At 56.0% G+C, this 14,992-nt stretch overlaps 1 long non-coding RNA gene across 1 annotated transcript in view; it reads right to left on the minus strand.

The window, feature by feature from the left end:
- Positions 1-13,399, minus strand: part of LOC141277435 (uncharacterized) — a 28,091-nt gene extending 14,692 nt beyond the window's left edge. Inside the window, exon 1 of the long non-coding RNA XR_012328861.1 lies at positions 9,963-13,399. This is a non-coding gene — a long non-coding RNA (uncharacterized lncRNA). The remainder of the gene's footprint in view (positions 1-9,962) is intronic.
- Between the last annotated feature and the right edge of the window lie 1,593 nt (positions 13,400-14,992).

Genomic DNA, 14,992 nt, shown 5'->3' on the forward strand with positions numbered 1-14,992 from the left:
ATGCAGATCCCATGAGAAATAAGGGAGAAAGAAAAGGAGAGGGACGGAGACAGAGCTTGGTAGAGATGGAGAGAAGGTATGGCGATAAAGACCGAGAAGTCAAGTCTCCAGTCAGAGTGAGAGCACACAGGAGGGGACAGAGAAGGGGAGGCTGCGGGGCAGAGAGCGTGCGTCCATGGGAACTGCAGCCTGGGGCCCAGACTAGAGCTGTCCCTGATCTAGACAGAGGATCAGAGACACAGAGAGCCAGAGAACCAGGAAGAGAGGGAAAGAGAGAGATGGAGAAAGAGAGAGAAAGTAGAGAGATAGAGGCAAGACAGAGAGCCTGAGCCAGATCAACAGCAGGGAAGGGAGCGAGGGTGAGAGGCAGCGTGAGTCAGGCTCTAATTACGGCGAGGGCAGCCTGTTTGAAGTCTGTGGTGAGAAGCATCAAAGGGAGAGAAGGGGGAGGCCAGCAGGCGAGGGGAGACACAGGAGGGGCCACCCTCTGCCACGGCCCACCTGGACCTCCCAGGCTCCACCCTTCCCTGCCCCAGCCGCCAGCTCCCCTCCACCCAGCTTCTCGGGACTGGCCAGAGGTCTGGCCACCTGGTCACCGGCCTGGAGCTCAGGCTGCCACGAATCCCTGCTGCCTTCTCAGCATCGCCAGGGGCAGGGCAGGCTTCTGGCCTCAGGGACTGCCTGGCTTGGGCAGGGGCAGGCTTCCCTTCTAGTTCCTGCAGCTACCCCCTTTCCTGTCTCCCCAGAAATATGTCCTGGCATCTCCCAGCCCCCACTTTTGGGATCCTGAGGTGGGCTCCGAACTGCTCCAGCTTCCGCATCCCAGCACCGGTCCCCATGATGGGTCTTTCCTTGGATCCGGAGAGTTCCAGCTCTCAAGACTCCCAACTCCCACCCAGGCCATTGTGGCCTCTTTTGGCTGCAAGAGGATGTCCCAAGACGAATTCTTCTGGCCACCCCTTGTCTCAGGTCAGCAAATCAGCTGCGCTGGGACCACCATAGGTCACCTTCTGCAATGAATGTATTTTTCTGCCCTTCCTCTTCTGCCCTTTTCAGAGTTCTACAGCCCTCTAGGCCAGAAAGTCCTGCTGGTAGTCTCACCCAAATCCTTCATGCTGCCTCTTATTTCGAATAGAGGCCAGCAGGTCTCTGTACAAGAGCCCTAGAAACACTTAAAGGTCCTTGGCTATAGCCCATCTCCTTGGTCTCGAGCCTTCTCATTCTCTGGGGGCCTCACCTACATCCCTCTGGTGTGTCCTTCCAACTGCTGCTCCTTGAACCCGTTCTAACCAGCTGGACCAGACTGCAGGGAGGGGGTGGGGGCTCAGACATGAGAAATGGCATGTGGCAGAGAAGTCAGGTCGACCTGAATAGGAATCCTGATTTGATGACCTCCTTGACGGGTAATACCAGGCACATTCTTTAATCATGCTGGGCCTCAGTTTTCTCATCTGTAAAATGGGAGAAATACCCCCTGCCTTGAAAGGATACTGTGAGAATTAAACATGATGACATATGTAAAGTGCCTGGCGTCCAGAAGGTTCTCAATGCGTGAGGCTCCTATAATTGTCATGGAAGCCAGGCCATCCAGAGTCCCCAAGGGAAGATTTTCCCCAAGAGGAGGGCAACAGAGAATCCTCCTGAATCCAAGAATAGGCCTGATACCTGGGAAGGGACAGAGAAATGCTTCCACAGCCCACCCCCCCATCCCCCGCCAAGCACACCCCCTCCTGGCATTTAACCTCCATGTGTCTTGTTACAGCTTCCGTTTGCCTCCTCTCATTCGGGAAAGCAGGTCAGTGTCCACCTTCTGTTGTCAGGGCAGCACTGCCGCTATCAAGTTCATGTTAGCATCCCACCACCTGGCAGATGCCAGGCTAATCTCTGTGGTCCTGGGCTCCTCCAGTGCTGACTAAGCTTCAGAGAAACCTGAAGGAAGAGCCCTAGACCCTCAGGAAGTCCAGCCACTGTCCCTGACCCTAGAGAAGGAGTGAGTCCACCAGAGAGCTACAGGAGAATCACAGCACACTGACTGCACTCTGTAAGTGTCTGAGAGGAGATGCCGTCCTGCCCAGCATGGGAGGGAGAAAGATGATGGCAGGCTGTGAGGAAAGCAGGAACTGGACTCCCAGGATGAGCCGTACCTATGCGTATGACTGACACGTTATATGCAAAGTTCAGACCCTCAGACTTCATAGGGGAGAGCCAAAATCCACCCCTGAGTGTGATATAAATCAGGTTGCAACCAACCAGCATCTTCTAGATTTTTCCATAACATGGTTTCTCTCCATCAGTTCAGATGAATTGAGGGCTGACCAAAACCAAGATACTTGTGAAAAATTCATTCCCTGTGTATAGCCTGTCTTTCAAAGGCTCCTCCAGGCTCCCAAATCTCTACCACAAATCCACTCACACACCTATCTACCCACTTTCCCATCTCTACCCTTCCATCCATCCATCTATCCATCTGTCCATCCATCCATCTGTTTATCCATCCTTCCATGCATCCATCCACCTACTCTTCCATCCATCTATCCGTCCAACATCCTCCACACACCTAATAATCCATCCGTTCAACCATTCACTCATCTATCCATTTATCTAAATACCCACCCACCCATCCATCCTAACACCACCCGCTCACCCATCCACACATTCCACCTGCTCACTTATCCGTCCATCCATTCACCCGCCAGCCGACACGGGCATCCCCCACCCAACTCACCTGTGCACTCACCCTCTTCTATATATTCATCCACCCACTCAGCACTATATTTCCATCTTCATATGTTTACCATCTCTTATACGGAAGGCACGGAGCCAGACCCCTAACCTCCACGCCCTTTCCCAGTCATTGGGAAAAGCCCAGCTTCCTTCTTGGCATGCTTGGCGGCTTCCCTTCAATGGAAGGAATGGGGTTGGTGCCTCGTTGCCTCCACTGAAGACCAAATAAAAGGAGACAGGAGGGGACTAAACCTCAGAATGATATTTTGGTAGAGCATCCATAAATACCTGCAAAAGCACAGGACGGGTGCAAGGACTGTCCATGCCATGGGGCCCTGATTGCTTCAGGATGGGGTGTGACTCGAGGCGGGGCCAGGTCCTCTCACCCAGCTCCCACTGGCTTATCTCCATTCCATAGTTTCCTGAAACAGCAGACTCTTCGAGGGTGGCAGGGACAGGGTACTGAGGAGGCAGAGGCCCAGCCGTGGGGATTAGGAGGGGTCCAAAGGGTCTCCCTTGACACTTACAGAGCAAGACCCTGGGCTCCGTCCTGGCTCTGTGGCTCACCAGTTGTGTGATTTTGAGTAAATCCTTTAACTTCTCAGAGCCTTGATCTAAACACCTCTGAAATAGGAAACATAGAAATACCTGCCCCACCTGTTGAGAAAATCCACGGGAGTAAACGTGAAAGAACTTTGAAAATCACTTCTGGTTTTGCACAATACAAGGAAAAGGCTAGACTTAAAGCCGCAACGTCAGGAGGCACGACTAAAGGACGAGTCACTCTCCCGACGGAGAAGCCACAGAAACACGAGACCAACGTCATTCCCAGGTCTCCTGCATGGAGCTCCTTTGACCCCACACCGAAACGGACAGCTTTGCCAGCTGGGGTGGGCCGAGCCCTCACCAGACGGGCGCCCACTGCCTTCTCTCTCTTGCTTTCAGTGCTCACTGGCCGGATCACGCCTTCCCCCAGGAATGCGAGGGGAAGGAATGGGAGGTCGGAGCTGCAGTCAACTGTGGGGGAGGGGTGCAAGGGCCAGGAATGAGAGGTTCAAAGACAGAGGGGTGCCGACACACATGTAGGCCTGCCGAGCGCGTGCTGAGTGACAGAGAAGGAGAAACCCAGGGGAGACACGGCCCCGCCAGCAGTGTGTGTACCTCAGGACCCATTTCTCACGGGGGCACCCAGGTGTGGGGGCAGGGGACACACACACACACACCCTCCGGGGCTGGAGAGGCTGCGGTGAGGGCACTGCCCCTGGGCTCAGAGGCGTCGGTGCCAGCCGGGTGGGCTGGCATGAGGTGGGGAGAGGGCGGCGCGGGCAGCTAATCCCCCCAGCGTCTCCCAGACGCCCACAGAGACCAGGGTGAGCTCTTTGTCTGAATGAAGAGACGACAGAGGGGCGGCGGGCAGGCGGGCAGGCTCCTCTCTCTCTCCCCTGCCTCACGCCCGGGGGCAGGTAGAAGCCTGCCGTCTGTGGGGATGGTCGGAGGGAGTGGGGGTGAGAGGATTAGGAGAGAGACAGGCGCTTACGACTTGTAGGGTTCCCTCCCTCCAGCCCAGAGGGCCTGTGGCTTTGGGGTAGGGGTCCCCAGAAGGGCAGAGGGGCATGACCCTCAGTGGGAGCAGGACTCATTTGCAGTGGGAAGCTGGTGGGTGACTGACTGGTAGCCCCGCTGCACATTCACATACCCAGTCACACCCAGAATAACAATACACACACACACACACACACACACACACACAGAGCCTGAGTCCTAAACCCTGCATCCACACATGCGTTTACTCCCAGACTCACACACGGAGACCCACATCCAGGGGGATAATTACACGGCCCCACAGGATCAGAGCTGGACAGTTTAAAACAGCCCTAGTCCCTCATCTACCACCGTACTCCTAGGCTGCCCCACAGAAACGTCATGACGGGGTCACATGCCGCCCTAGTCACCTACAGTGGAGCAATGCCATAGCCACCGGTGGGTCATCTCACACCTGTGTGCCACCAGAGCCCAGCCGTGCAGCCACCCACACCACACGGGTCCCAGCCCACCGGCCCCAGCACACAGTGAGAGCCCACCACCCCGAAACCCGCGGCAGTGGGGCAAACACCACCGCACGCCCAGCACCACTCGGCACCAGGAGGCTGCCTCTCTGTGCACCTCTCTTTCCCTCCTGCACAGTATCCCTGCCCCCTCCTCATCTTCTCTAAACACTGACGCCCAAACATGTCAGTCTCCTTAGAGAGAATGGAAAGGCCACCACCTTCCTGTCCCTGGAACTCTGCCCCCTGCCCACCTCCCTGATTAAGAACAGGCCCCCAGACTCCCAAGCCCAGCTAAGCCCCGTGCCACAGACACGCTAGGCCTCGGCTGGGCCTGGGCTCACCGGGGCAGGCAGCAGGTCTTCTCCCAGGCCTGCCCTCCAATGCCTGTAGGAGCCTTCAAACCTACAGACACATCCTGAGCGTGGCATTCAGAACTGAGTGGTCCTGACTGGCGTTGACACTCCCCCGACCCCAGCCCTAAAGATGGGCACGGCCACATTTGCCCTTTCTCCCCCCTGACCCCACTCCCTGCCCGAAGCCCGTCTGCCCTGCAGCCCAGGAGCCCAGCGTTGGCAAGCTGAGTCCGGCTGTGGCCAGTGCCTCCAACGATGAAAGACCTCTGGCTCCTCCAGAAACCAGGGCTAAATATACCCCTTGCCAGCTTTCTTGTGCCTAACTGGAACCAGCTGGGCAAGACCCACCCTTCCGCCTGCAGGACAGGCCATCGGCCATCAGACCAGGGACAGGCAGATCGAGAGGCTGCTGCCCGGAGCTGCGCCGGATAGAGTGTTGGGATCCAAGGAGTGGAGCCTGGAAGGAGATGAAGAAGAAAGCCCTGTCTCTCGGCACCCCGGCCCCAAACCACCATCGGAAAAGATCAGGATGCTCCCTGAGCCTGGCACACGAAAAATGGGTTCCTTCCAAGCCTTAGTTTTTCTATTTGTAAAATAGGGATAAAATAGCACGGACCTTGTAGTATCGTTGTACACAGTAAATGAATTAATACAGGTAAGGTGCTGGGTCGGTACCTGGCACAGTAAGCACTTAATAAATGGTTATAAACACTCTGGGCACCCCTCTGGGGCGACACTGTCCTGAAGGTGCTCTGGCCGCACCTTCTTGGACACACACAGATGCAGGCCCAGGGCTAACTGCCTCAAATCAGCAGCGCTACAGGGAGGGGGCAGAGGGGTGGGCCCAGGGGGGCAGATCAGTGAGGGGCCCAGGGAGGGGTCAGACGAGCCAAGGACACGCCCCCACCGGGCCCTGCCCCAGGCCTGGCCACGTCCCCGTTCCCCTCCCCCTGCCAGGACTCCGCCCCGGGCTGTGGTCTGTGCTGTGGCTGCAGCTCCCACGCTGAGGCCCAGTTTAGCGGCTCCAGCCCTCGGCCCCAGGACAGCCCACTCTCCGGCCCAGTCCAGAGGCCTGAAATAGGAAGGAAGAGGGGGCTAAAAATAGCCCTAATTACAGAGGGGCCCAAGGGGGTGGGGGGCGGCGGCTCCTCTCTGGCTCCTGGGCACTGCCACAGCCGGCCCAGGATCCTGCTCCGGCCCTGGGGAAGGGACCCCACCCTGGGCCTCCTGTCGCAGCCCACAGCAGGCCTCCCAGTGGGACGGGGGGTGAGGGGTGGGGCGGGGGGTATGGGCCAGTCGGGGAGTTTAGCCCCAGTTAGGGCCAACGTGGGCCCTTCCCCTGCCTCCAGGGCTGTGACAGACCACCCGCTCTGCTCCCCATACATGAGGATCACTCAGCAGCTGCCATTGCCCTCACTCAGCCTACCTTTCCCTAGTCCTGGCCCCTGCCTCTTCCAGGAAGTCCCCCTTGAATACCTTCACCTGGCTCTGGCTCTATACCGGTAGGGGCTCCCAGAAAGCTACACCTCTGTGTCCCCCTTTCAATAGGCTTCTGGGGCAGGGTTGTGTTTCCCACTATCCTGGGGGCTCCCCAGAAGGCAGAGAGGGGCTGCCTCTTCTACATTTCAGCCTTATTAGAAAAGACAGAGCATGAATATACGTAGAGAGACCAAAAGGAAAAGGAGAGCCTGGTTAGTGTGAAGAGGCCTCAACTCTGAGAAGACCCAGAGGCTAAGATAATAGCAGGCGCTTCCCTGGGTAAGGATCATTCTGTGTCAGGTTTGAAAGAAACAAACCAAGAGACACCAAAGGGACAGTCACGGGCCTTAGCACGGGAGAAAGTGCCCAAGGGCCTCACCTGCTCTGGGGACCCTCGCACCATCCATTTCCACCCACTCCTGCCAGCCCAAGAACCCCGTTTTGGGAACCTGCAAAGCTGGGGTTCAAGTTCCCTCCCCCTACACATTTGATGTCCCCACCCTGGGCGACTGACTTCATTCCTTTGGGTTTCACTCTCTTCGTGTGCACAGTGAACACTACGCAGGACCTCACGGGTTTGAGGTAGGAATGCTGTGATGTGTGCGAACACCCTTCGCGAGGTAGATGTTACCCTGAGGCATTAGAGCCTCTCCAGCTCCGGGCCCCCACCCTGGCCCTGCCCATATTTGGCTGCATCTGTTTTCCTCCATGTTTAAAGTCCCAGGAAGGTGCTGGGCAGGGTGTGGATGTTGTGAAGGGTTAAGGGTGTCTAATCGCCCTGGGCTGGGGGGAGGGGGGAGCGGTACGCTCATCTAGGATGGGACACATGGTGCACTGGTGCCATCTGGTGGCTACAAATAGCAATGCTAGTTACTGGGTTGAGAGAAGAGAGGGAGGAGGGACGGGAGGGCAGAAAAGTGGGTGTAAAAGGAAAGGAGGGAGACAGAGACAGGCAACAGGGAGAGAGAGTAGAGGAGGGACTGAGATGGAAGGAGAGAAGATGGGGCCAGGGGCCCACAGCAAGAGGGGGAATGCCAAGGACTGTGCCTCTCAGATGTTGCCGCGGGCTCCGGCAGCCCAGAATGGCAGCCCAAGAAGATTTGCAGTCTCTCAGAGGCTCCCAGGGGCCACAGGGCCCCAGCTCCACCCCCAGCACCTGAGTCTGATCCATGAGACCTGAAAGTCAGGAGGCTGAGAAACAGCAGGTCAAACGAGTTGTTACTCCACAGGGACCCCCAGTTCTAAGGCCCAGCCTCGTGAGCCTTCAGCTGTTGGCCCCCAGACACCAGGGATGGGGTGAAAGGTCCCTTGCTCCGTGGCCAACTTGGTCCCTGGAAAAGGTTGGGCACAGCTCCCCCAAGGACGCATGTGTAAGCAAACACGCTTCTGTACATGTGGCCCACATGCAAGAGCCCAGCACACATCCTCCAGGCCCCGTGGACACCCATGACACGCACCTGTGTTATGCAGATGGCTTGGCCCTGGTGGGGTGCTTGTGGGCCCCCACCTCACCCTCTTCCTTGCTTCCTCTCAGGGGTGGGAGGCAGAGGGCAAACTTGTTTACCACTTCTGCTCCGGGCAGTGGTGATGAGCTCAGACTGGCCCAATGCCCTCCAAGCGCAGGGCCAGGCCTGAGTCATGGGGGTCAGATGACTGCGGAGGCTAAACGGGTCCGATCCTGCAGCCCCCAGGAGCTGCTGGAAGCCCCACCCCCGACGGTGGGCTGCCCTTCCAAAGCAATCAGGCACTCCCAGGCAAACAGGATGGGTGGATACTGAGGTTCAGGCCCCAACCGGCCCCTCCGCTGACCAGAGGACAACAGGGCAGATGGCCCCTTCCATCTCTGCCCAGCCAGGCCCAATCCTCTGAGCACCCATCCAGGAACAGTGCCTGCCCTCTGGGGCATCCTGGTTCAGGCCAACGCCCTCCCAGAAGGCCAAGCACTCCCAAACACATCTCAGAAATAAATGGAATGTTGCAAAAATGGTCGTGTTGGAGAATATGTTACTTCTTCCTGGACCTCAGTCTGCTCCACTGTGAAATGAGAGGAGAGGGATCAATGTCGCCCAGGGGCATTTCCCAACGGACCTCAGCCTTGGCCTGCAGTACCTGTTCCTGGGCCTCCAGCTAATGACAGACCTCTGTCCCCCAACAGACCTGCAGGCCTTGGGATTATCTGCCAATAGGAGCGACCCACAGCCTGACCCCCCTGGACAGCAGAGTAACCAAGGTCAGCTCCAGGCACTCAGCACTCACCTTCATGATGTATTTTTGTCTTGTAAAATCCGTTCTAGTACTGTGGGATATTTGAGTTCCATTGAAAATAAATTCCTAATGGTTTTAAATACCTCCCTATTGTTTGGAGTTCCACCAAAACTACAATTTCCATGGAATCCCTCCTAAAGGTCCCAGCTCACAGGAGGTGCGCTCCACTATTGACCCAGAACATTTCCCCAGGGGCGCACGTGGCCTTGCTCTGCTGCCTGGGTTTGGATGTGTTTGGCCTCATCTCCCCAAGGACCACTGGTGTCCTTGGTCAAGACTGGAGCCCTTCACTCTCAGCACCCCTCACCTTCCAGCTCCCCACCCTACACCACACAGGTGTGGCACAGACTTGGACACACAGGCAGGTTCCATCCAGTTCATGTCTCTCGACTCACTGGGTAGCCCTAGAAAGGCCAGTGCCCCACTGTGGGCATCGCTGTCCCCATCTGTACAAAGAACGAATTGGAAAAGATGACCCCAGAGGCCTCTCTGAACCCTGAACTCTAGGGTTTATAACTCACCAATAAAGGCCTCTGTTTTTATTGCAAACTGAATGAGACCTGGGAAAAGAATAAGTTTGAGGGTTCCCTCCCCCTGCCCCCCAGCCCCAAGTTGGCACTGACTCTTTCCCATTGCTCCTTTGGCACTGCCCACTTCCTCCCGGTGACCCTCTGTCTTCACTGATCTCCACACTCCACCCACTGCCACCCTGCCCCTGGCGGCCTCCTGCTTCAAGCCCTGACAGTGCCCCGGCCCTCCCCCATCCGCTCCTCTGATCTCCAACCCTGACAGCCCCTAGCCCCAGCTTGGCATGGTATCTTTCAGTCTGCTGTCTGCCAAGCCTGGGCATCGCCCGCTCTCCATGCCTGGGCACCAGGACTTGGCTTTTGCCTCCCCAAACCTTCAGGCCTCAACACTATCCTCACCCCCCCACCCCCTGGGCACCAGAGACTTGCTGGCTCCTGCCAAAGTCAGCATGGTCATCCCCCTGCCTCGGGGCCAACCTACGCCTCCAGCAGTACTGCCTGGCCTGGCCACTGTCACCCCTTTGGATCCTCAGACAAATCTCTCCCAGAGTGATGACTCCACTTACTCTTGGGTAAGAGACGAGGACAGCTTCACTGTATCGTCAGCAGCAACATCAAAGGCTCCTCGCGTGTCCCGGAGGCGGCAGGGCTGAGACCACAGTGGGAAGTACCCAGGTGGCCCACTGGCTGTTGATGGGCTTCAGGGCCCTCTTGGCAGGGCTCTTAACAGAAAAACCAAAAGCAGACCCTGAGCCTATGGGCCCAAAACACTGGTGGGAGCTCGCCTACCTCAGGCCAGGCCAGGCTCTGCCCCCAGCTCTTTCACTGCAGGACTTGCTCTGTATTTCATACTGTTGACCCTTCCCTCTTTCTTATAACCCCTCTCCCCATATTTTTCTATTTCTCTTCTAATCTTCCTTTTTCAAAATGTGTTAATTATATCAGGAACATAAAAACATATACATAATACTACAGCAAACCTGAACGCTCATTACCTAGTTTTTTTGTTTGTTTGGCCGTGTGGCTTGTGGGATCTTAGTTCCCTGACCAGGGATTAAACCCGGCCCTCGGCAGTGAGAGCGCAGAGTCCTAACCACTGGACGGCCAGGGAATTCCCTCACTACCTAGTTTAAGAGAGGAATCATTACAGAGAAAATTGAAGCCACCTGTGTTCTCTCCCCAACCTCCTCCCCATGTATATTTTCACTACATGTGTATATATCCATTTATAATACGGATATATGTTTTTCATGTTTTTCAATTCTACATAGATGGACTCATACTCTAGGAATCCTGCTGCAACTTGCTTTTATTAGCTCAACATTCTATGACTTTTATCCACGTTGATAGACACACTCTAATTCATTCGTTTTCACTGCTGTGTAGTATTCCACTGCCACAATGGACTTATCCATTTTCCTGTTAACGGACATTTATATTATTTCTCATCTTGTTTTAGATTGTAAAGGTATATTCTTATCGTAAAATATTCAAATCATATAGGGTACTGAATAGATGACGGACACCTCCCTTTGCTTACTTGTCCATCTCAAAAGTTAGCACCACAACCACCTATGTGTATTCTGCCAGTCCTTCTTCTAGGCGTTAACATACACATGTTTGAGGTGAGGAGGATTTGGGAACCCATGAAGGGAAAAAAACAGAATCCCACATAACATCTTTGTTCTAAAACCTTCAGTGACTCACCAGTGTCTGCCGGATAAAAGCCACACTCCCTAGCCTGGCATTCAAGGCCTCATCTCTTTGTTCTCCAGTCCCCAGGCAGCCTGTACAGAGTCTCACTGAACTCAGCAATCCTCTGAGAGCCCAGGTGCTCCAGACCATGGTCAGGGAGAGCAGGACAGGAGTCAATGCTGAGTCTCGTGCCCCACCCCCACCAGCCAAGTTACCCCACCCGTGGGTACCACCTCCACCTCTGAGTGGCCGGCTCTGGCGTCCTCCCTGACTTGAGAAACAAACTATTCTTCAGACAGTGGGGTCTGGAGGCACAAAGGACAGTGCATTATAACTATATTTTCAATTAGTCGTGCACTTTTCTGCCACACTCGCTAACCAAGATCCAGGAAGAAAAGGCTGATTGGAATCATGAGCTTCACCTCTCCCACTAATGGGGTCAGACTCTGGCGGCCTTTATTGCACAGAAGCTCTGGGAGACACAGGCACACAGGCGAGACTTCACCGCCATGCATGAGGCAAGGGCCGGGCAGAACCCACATCCCCTTAACAAGGGGGGGGCTCCACAGGCCTCCCTCAGCACCCAGGCCTGAAGCTTCTGAACCCTAACTTTAAGGTTGGGTTCACTGAACCTTGTCTGAGAGACCTGGCTGCAGGGAGCTCCTAGTCTGATGGGAGAGACCCAGTTCCTGTCCTTAGGAAACTCTTCACCTGATAACAAAATATCAGGGAATGCCAAAAATGACTTTTCTTAATCTGGCTTTCCTGTAAAATAGGGATGAGTGTTATTGTTTAATTATATTATTAATAGCAATAATAATTGCTACCATTTACTAAGACCTACAATGTGCCTGATGCCGCATGAAGTTCTTTTATGCATTATCTCATTTAAACGTCTCAACAACCTTTTTAAGAAAATATATTATTATCCCTATCTCATGGTGAAAATCAGAAAGGTTAGGTGCCTGAGGTCACACACTGGTAAGTGGTGGGGTCAGAATTCGAACCCAGAGTCTTATCCTTAGACACTACACTTTGCTTCTACTCTTGACTTAAATCCTTCTTATGGACAAACAAGCCCCCACCATGCACGTTTGTCTTTCCTTATAGAATCTAACTGCGAAAAGGAGGTAGGTAGGTGGGGGCCAGGGCCCTGGGAAGAAAGGTGATGGAGAAGGAAGGGAGATGGCGTGAGAACCTCCTAGGGCCATAGGCCTGGGCCAAGATGCACCTTTGGTGGGGGGAAAGGGGCCTGATGAAAAGGGCAAGGACAGGGACTGTTTGGAATCACCCTCAGGACCCTGAGAATTTCTGAAACTGGGCTACCTATATCTTCAGGCCCTCCCAGAGATACTTGGGATATTATTAAGAGGCTAGAAGTGCTGAAAGCAAGGCAGTCTTGGGCCAAATTGTCTGCCATACCTACACAACCTGTGGGCACAGAGGATTATGGCTCTGTTTGCTCCATCTGCAATCCGTGTGTAGAGACCCACTTTTCCAACCCAAAGTGTTCTGTCTAGGACAAGTGTCTGAAGCGTACCCACACTGTAAATGTGGGTAAAGGGGGTCCAGGATTCTTCTTCTCTCCCCAGATACCCCCATCACGGCACTTTCCACACTGCTAAAAGTGTTATAATGCTTGTCTGTTTCTTTCACCTGTGTTCTGGGGCAACTCCCGTGTTGTAAGGTCTCAGCAAATCCAGAATCAATGAATGAATGCATGAGTGTAACCTCAGAGATTCGCAGTAGAATTAAGTCATTGCGAGCGAAAGGGTCCTAGCACAGGGTGCAAAGACTATTGCCCCAGTTACACACTCCGAGCTCCTTTTACCCATCACCCTGCCCCCTCCGTTGGAAGGACCGCACTGCCCACCCGAAGGAGGCTCACCTCCTCTGGGGGCCCAGCCTCCCCTTTACCTCCCGTCCTCTATCCAAGGGGCAGGCCGTGAGACCGGACCCAGCTCTTGCCCCTCCCGGGTCAGCCAACTCCGAGTTCTAGGAAGGGGCGCGCAGAGGCGGGGAAGGGGGGGTAGATCGGGCTTCAGAAGGAGCCTCCACACGGGGGCGCTGGAAGGGCGCGGGGAAGACGGACGCAGGGTTCCTGCGGCGTCACCTGGGGCAGAGAAACCCAGAAGGCCAGCGCCCCCGGCTCCCCTTCCCACCCCGGCCCGCTCCGCCCTTCCCCGGCTCGCGTTTGCGTTCTCAGTCGTGGGGAAAGACTGATCAGGCTCCCGACTCTGCTACTTCACAGCTGGACGCCTAGTCCGAGGCACCCAGCCTCCCCGAGCCGGCCGGTAAAGTGGGGCCAGTCATCCCACCTCCTTTGGACGCAGCCGGCGCTCAGGAAACGTCAGCTTCCCGCCCTCATCCCGCCCTCGGCTTGTGTTTCCCTCTTCCCCGCTCTCCTCCCTCCTGCACCCTTTCTCCTCTCGGCTCCGCATTCTTAGCCAAACCGCAGCCTTTAGCAATCGTGCGCGCCCACCCGGCGCCCGGGCAGCCTCGCCGCGGCCGCGACTCACCCTGCGGCCCGCCCGCCGCCCGCGCCCCAGCCCCGCGCGCCGTCCGCTCCCGCAGCCTTGTCACCGCTCGGCTGCGGCGTCCCGACCCCCCGCCGGGCCTCGAGGACCGGGCGAGGCAGGATCCGCCGGCCAGGGCAGAGCCCGGGTGGCCGAGGGCACAGGGCGGGGCGGCGGGCTCGGCAGCCTGGCCCGCGAGCGCCGGCCCGACCTCAGCCCAAGGGCAAAGCTGCAAATAGCCGCGGTTTCCAGCCCGTGCCCGGCCTCCCTCCCGGCCTTCCGGGCCTTTGGGATTTTCTCTCCCTTCTTCCCGCCGCCCTCTCCTCTGCCCCGGGGCCCCGCCCCCTCCCCGCTGTGCACCCCCCACACTTGTCCCGCGCAGCTGGGGCCAGGAGACCAGCGCCGAGGTCCAGGGTTCCAGAGGTCGAAAAATCACAAAACATAAGTTGGGATTAATTGAGCACATACTATGTGCCAGGCACTCTGCTGAGCTCTTTAAGGGTGGGCATTTATGAAACCTTTACCACCACCAGATAAGGGGTGGCTCCAACTTTCAGATGGAGAAACTGAGGCTCAGAGAGGGTCCTTGGCTCCTAAGGTCACCTGGTTTGGATCTGCAGAATGGGAAGGCATCACCCCTATCCAGAGGGCCATGCTGTTACTCTGCCTCCACCCACGTGCTGCTTGCCCTTGTGGGAAGGTGGGAAGCAGCTGACTGGGGACCCGGGATGCTAGTCCGCCACAAATTCTCAGTGTAACCTAGAGCAAGCCCAACCTGCTGGCTTGTGAAACCCAGTGCCAGTTTCCACATCTGTAAAGTGAAGGGGCTGTTCATCCCTGTAAGGCAGAACTTGTTAACAACAGTGGAAAAACAAAGTGGATTGTGAGCTATTAAGTGCCCTGCCCTTGGGAAAGTTCAGCCAGGGGCTGTGTAGATTCAGACCCACAGACTAGAGTTGGCTGTGTCAAAAAGGGCTGAGCTGGGGAACCTGCATTTTAGCAAATGCAGGGATTCTGAAACCATCAGGTCGGGATTCACCAAAGAGATTCCTGGAAGGGGGTGGACGTGGTGTGCATGAAGCTGTCCTCCCCCAAACCTCCACACTTGTCCTTATTCATCTCTGCCTTCACTGGCCTGGACTCAAGAGTAATTGCACGTTTCTTAAGGACCCACTGTGTGCCAAGCACACATATATCACAGCCCCGCTCTCAGAGCATTCGTGACATAATACGGCAGCCTAGCAGGGCTGTCCTCAGCCCAGCTGGCCCCTCTGGGAGAAATGGAACCAGGCACCTTCTTGCAGGGGGTGAAGCCTCTTGCCAGGCTGTGTGGCGCAGTGAGCAGAGTGAGGGCAGGTTTCCACCTTCACTCCCCCGTCGGCAGC

Source organism: Tursiops truncatus, chromosome 20, assembly GCF_011762595.2.
Source record: "Tursiops truncatus isolate mTurTru1 chromosome 20, mTurTru1.mat.Y, whole genome shotgun sequence".
Classification (NCBI taxonomy): domain Eukaryota; kingdom Metazoa; phylum Chordata; class Mammalia; order Artiodactyla; family Delphinidae; genus Tursiops; species Tursiops truncatus.